Here is a 6,000-nt window from a genome sequence, read left to right on the forward strand (position 1 = left end):
TGTTTTGCAATTTCACATAAAAAGATGTCTGTAAAACCTAACATCTTTAGATTGAAGAATTTATAGATCTCTTATGGGGTGAGTGGCTTTCCAGCGTGATTTCCCTTTCCTCCTTTCTTTGGTGTCCTGTTTCTCATATCCAAAAGGGGTATTCAGCTCTGAGGTTCACTCCCTCCCTACCTCTTACCCCAGCCATACTGTTATCAAGTCTCACTTCTCCTCACAATAGCCAGTGTTTTTTACTGAAGCCCTGTAATGTATACATAGTTTGGGGATTGTATACACCCTACTGGCTCACATACAAAAATTTTCAAAAGACAGACAAGTTCTTAGCAGTTCTTTGAGGCCATTATATAGGCAATCTGGATATCACTAAAAAGCATTAATTTTTTCATTGAATGTAAAATTTCAGCTGTTAATCACTAACAGATGTAACAGGCTGTATTTTTTGGAGGATTTGTAACTTGGCCAAAAGGCTCAAATTTTCATATGGAGGAATCAATCATTGCATCATTCTCTTATGATGCCCTCCCTCTCCTGTCAGACTTCTATTCCCTACTTTAAAACAGAAGTCTTAGTTAAAGGAGTTGTCATCAGAATATTCAGTGCAAATTAAACTTCCCCACAAACATCCTTATCTCATTTGCATAAATTATCAAGATATTGGCTAAAGTGGTTCCAAAACTTTCAACTTGATGCAGATACCTTACGTAGTAAAAAAAAAATAAAATTAAAAACTCAGACCAAATTATAAAAGTTCAAATGAGTTATAGGTGAGTGAAAGTAGGATTATCTGAAGGGACATTTTAGGCAATCTATAATGCTACCAGTTTTACCAAGAAGGTGTAAGGTAGACTTCAAACAACAGAACTCCATTAGGGAAAGATCAGACCATTTTTCCTTTTACATTTCATAACCATAGACAGTAAATCACCATTTCAGAGGAAATATCTGTGTTCTTCTCCTAATAGTATTATTTTTCTTTAAGGAAAAACAGTAAGACCCCAAACCTTATTAGCTGATTATTAATAAAACCTAACAAGCTGATTATTAGCTGATTATAAATGAAACCATTTTAGCAAGAAAAAGATTTAAAGAGGTTGGACTCAAAAAACATCCTGAGGAAGTTGATGGTGACTGGCTATACAATGAGGTCTCCAGCTCCTTGAATGATTATTTTATGTATTTTTCACAGGTGGAGTGGTAGTAAAATATTTGAGAGGGTAGCTGAATATCCTTAAGATTATTTGTTGCTTCAATTTGATTGAAAGCAGATAACATAGAAAGTTATTGGGAAGGAGAAAGCAGGTAGGAAATCTTAGTTGGGTTGGGAACAAAAAGCTGAACAACTTGAGCTGAAAAATCCATATTCTTTCTCTGCTTTGGCACCAGCTTCTCATCTGCCTAGGAAGCTTAATTCTTTTGGTTCACTTTCACCAGCTAAGTATAATGCTAATCTATAAGATTTTGTAAACCACTATGTAACTGTTGAAAAATGTAATCTTCTGATATATTTAATATTAAATTCCTCATTTGTTTTAGTTTGTCTAACACTTACCAGTTCTCTTTGTCCATCTCTAAGACATCTTTGATTTAAGTAAATATGGCAACACCAGTGTTTAACTTCAGGTTTTGTGTATCTGAAAATGCCTGTGTATTGCTGTGGTATCTTTTCAGAGTAGAGATGAAACAAGTGCTAGGTAATATTTAAAGGAACATGAAAAATATAGAAAAACCTCTCTTAAGAAAAAGGACTAGGGAGAGGGAAAAGAAAATAATGACCATTGCTGTTGTGACCAGTACCCCATGACCTGTACAACTACCACGTTGAAGCTCAGGACTTGAAATTAGAGGCAGTAGCTTAGTTTTTAGTGTTTCTTGACTGATTCTCAACACCTTAGTTTTGTAACCACTTCTAATATCCATAGATGAACAAGTTGCACCACTGAACCCTGCCCCTGATCATTATTTGGGCAACATTTCTTCTGTTACTTTTGCCTTGTGGGAAAGCCTGCCATAATTCTACATCCTATTTCTTGCTTGGTGGAAAGGCAGGAAGGCTACAGTTTGACCTGTTTTCCGTGTGGGTGCTGCTGCAGTTTGGTATAAATGATCCTTGGCAGGAGTTTTGAGAATGTACCTCATGAGTTTCAGTATTTTTGGTCAGTCACTGAATCCAGTGAGTGTTTTCTATATTCTGTCCCAGAGCCTCTGAGCAGTGAACGTATGGAAAGACCTGCAAGCAGCCTGGCTCTGAAGGCATGTATCTGCACAAGGACTTGGGGCAGCATGCTGTTCCAGCCATGGCAAGTAGTGCAGGAGAGGATGCCTCTCTAGAGTCATCACTGCTGACTGACCTACCTTTAGAAAATATTCCCCCCTTACACAAATTAATTATTTCCTATTTTTCCAAGGTGATGGTGTAAAGGCAGTTTGTATAAATCTGTGTGGAGTGGAATTGAACTAAGACCCAAAGAGAAGTCTAATTGTGAGCAAGTTAACGGATCTTTTATTAACTATTACTTCAAATATCTGTCATGTTTTGAAGTAAGCCTACTGGCATAAGGTGAGGTATTTATCACAGCAGGACTGTGCACTTTACACCTTCTGACTTGGACGTGTGCTTTAGTTCAGCTTTTCTTCCAAATAGCTACACAACTCCACCAGTCCCATCCTGCTGCTCTTGTGCTTGAGCACTTTTGTTGCTTTTATATTTATGACTCCCAAGGCTCAAGTAACTCTCTTTTCATGGTGGGCGAAACTATTTTCTCAACTAGTCTTCCCAGAATTTTACTCTGTAAAACTCTTACCTGCCACTGGCATGTACTCCTCAGTTTACTGAGTTTACTTGTTCCAGGAGCAGATTGTGCCCCAGTACTTGTGCAGCACGGCCATGTCTGAGGCAGAATTCCCACACTGGTCTGCACTCCCTCTGGCTTTCTGGGTGTAGATAATAGTTTACAGCCTTGTACTTTCCATGACCACAGGCATTTCAAGCCTCCCACAAGCATCACCCACTGGCTCAAATGTCGTAGTACTTTTCTTAACACGTGTTGAGTTACCAGCACACACAACTACTGATTGTGGTTTCCTTCCTCTAATTGGTGCAAAGTTTAAGAATGGATCCCAGCATCCAGATAAGTGGACTAGAAAGCTAATCACTGCTTTAAATGGTCATCTGGTTCCCAAAGTCATAGCCTTCATACCTGACTGTAATGCCTAAGAAGTACATTTCTTGTTGCTGAGATTGTGACGACTGAACTTCTAACATTCTTTGCAGAACATTTCCTATGGTGCAAACAGTGTTTTACTAGAATTTCAGCAACTTCATTATGCTTTACAATACGAGTGATTTGGTACCTGTTGAGTGCCTTATTTTCATGGGATAATGGGTGTCTTCAATGCAGAGTGAAATTAGAGGTGCAGCAAGTATGTGGAATTGCCTAGATTTTTTTTTAACCTTTGAACTTGAGTACAGGTCCCAAGGTGTAACCGAGTGACCTGCTTAGTCACCCTCACTGATAACTGAGACACTGGCCTTGTTCTCAGTTCACCTGAATGCAGCTGTTCCAATGGAACAAGAAAATACAGCGGCATCAAGTATGCCACTCATCAGAGTGCCCAAGAAAGTAGAGCAGCATGCAAAATCTCCAAGAGGCTGTCAGTGCTTTATCATCTGAATGTTTTCTTCCTATTCTGCAGAAGATTATGCAGTAGGGGTGCCTTTTCCTATTTAAACTTTAGGTTCCTACTTTAAAACCTCTCATGGAAGCAAGACCTGTAGCTCTCATGGCAGCAGCCAGAAATTGTCACAGCATTCCAGAGAGGTTGCTACTGACTGATCTTGCTGCAGTGTAGATATTAGCTGACAGCTCTTGGAGCCATTCTAATCCATCACTCCTGGTCCACAATGGAAAAATTCTGGCTTGCAAAAACAAAATACACACCCCATGATCCTCTTGAAGTAGCTTTAAAGCCACATCCAGAATCTTCTGTATGTTTTTCTTGTCTTTCTGCCAGCAGTGATGTAGGAACTGTGGTAGCTGCAACTTGAAACAATTTTAAACACAGAATTTTATAAGCCCCACCCCTGCTTCTGGAAATTAATATATATTGCTCCCCCTGAACAGATTTGGGATGGTGTTTATGAAATCAAGATGATCTAGGTAGGGCAGGACCTGATGAATCTGCTCCCTCTAACATGATCCCTTGAAGGCAGAGCATGTGAATACCATTTCTCAGTTAAAACAATAAAGATGTTGGGAGTGTCTTGTGCTGTCAACCCCTTTTTACTTACGTAGTGCTGCAATTTCTAACAGCTATAAACAAATGTTTTAGTTTGTCATAGAGTCAATTTTTATTACCTCTTAAAAACTGAATAACATGCAGCCAGAAGAATTGACTTTGATGTATAGGACTGAGCATCAAACCATAGCCTGCATTCTCTCAGTCATGTCATACAACTGTGAAAATTAGTGTCCCAATGAGAAATAAGAAAAATTCTATAGCTAGAGCAATATAAGGAGCATTTTAGCTCTGTCACAAATTACAGTAGGAACTAACTGCCATTGGTGTGACTTATGCCACAGGTGTATTTAACACAGTCAAGCTAAATCCTTGTTCTGTGAAGTCCATCTGTTAATCTGGCTTCTATCCTCATGTTGCTGAAGGTAGGATGAACTGATCCTTATGTACACCTGGAAGATGAGACTTGGGTTACTGTAATTAATGACATCTAACCACATTTCATACCTGTGTAGCTCCATTCTTGGGCATCTTAATTTCCTACACATGCATAACAAAGAGGAACACAGAAATCAAGGTTTATCTATAATCTCTTGCAACTGTTTCAGTAAGAAGGGGCCACCAGTCATTTCAAATCACATGCAGTAGGCACCATTTTTAGTTGATAGTTCACGTTGACTTGTCCTTTTAGCACAGTTCCTCAAGGGAGCAGCTCTGTCTGATGTGTTTCCTGTCTCCAATGACCAAATAACATGTGCCTCTAAAATTCCTTTATCATTTGTGCCAATTTGTTGTTTTCCATTTTGTTATTATGATAGATGAATTCTTTAACATAACTACCAAGAATACATGAGAAATTGCACAATGTTCAAGTTACTAGCTGAAGTTACTTCATAGCATGAGAGTACAATGGCTTGCTAGCAGAACAGGGGGAAATAGTAATTTTAAAATAATTTTAATATAAGTTATAAAACAATAAAAATAGTTCTCAGATTAATTATATCCTTTTTCTTTTTAATCAAAAACAGGTCATCTTCTTCAAGAAGTAAAACAATATTTTTAAGTCATCAGATTAGAAATTTACTCTTTATATTTCAAGCACTTTCAAAGTGCAAAGCGCCTGCATGCAAGACTAAAATATCAAGTCAAGATAAAAGAAAGTAGTGAGTATTATTTAGCTTTCACAGTAGAGGATCTGTATTTAAACAGGAGGTGGGAGAGAAATTTCTTATAACTGAGTATATCCAGAAAGTCATTAAGTAAATGTGCCATGAAAACATGGTAAACAGAAACAGTGTTTTGACAAGGTGTTAATTCATCAGTGTGCTCCATGAGCTCAAAGACTGAAAAAATTGTCCAAGCTTCTTAATGCCTTCCTGGTATTCTAGAGGCAGGGGAGGAAAACAAAGTTCATATGAGATGTACTTGTGAAATAAAGGATAATATGAATAATGTTATACCTAAATACCTCTCTGCTTTGTAAAAAGCTAGTGTTCTTCAAGTTGCCTATTGTCAGGCTGTGTCTTAAAGTTCATAAGTGAGACTATTGCATTAAGCAGTTGGAGAGTGTTTCCTGCTGTGCCTTGCCTCTTCTTGCTGACAAGTCTACAGAAAACATCTGGGCTTATGTCTGCCTTGTCCCATTCCTAACAAAAAAATGTAATGCCTTGTAAAATTCTTCTACTGTCCACTTTTTCCCCCAGAATACATGCTTTTGATGGTGGTGAGACATAAGGGAGAAGATCTGTTAAAATA

The sequence above is a fragment of the Passer montanus genome, unplaced genomic scaffold (genome assembly GCF_014805655.1).
Source record: "Passer montanus isolate IOZ18808 unplaced genomic scaffold, ASM1480565v1 scaffold39, whole genome shotgun sequence".
In the NCBI taxonomy this organism is placed as follows: domain Eukaryota; kingdom Metazoa; phylum Chordata; class Aves; order Passeriformes; family Passeridae; genus Passer; species Passer montanus.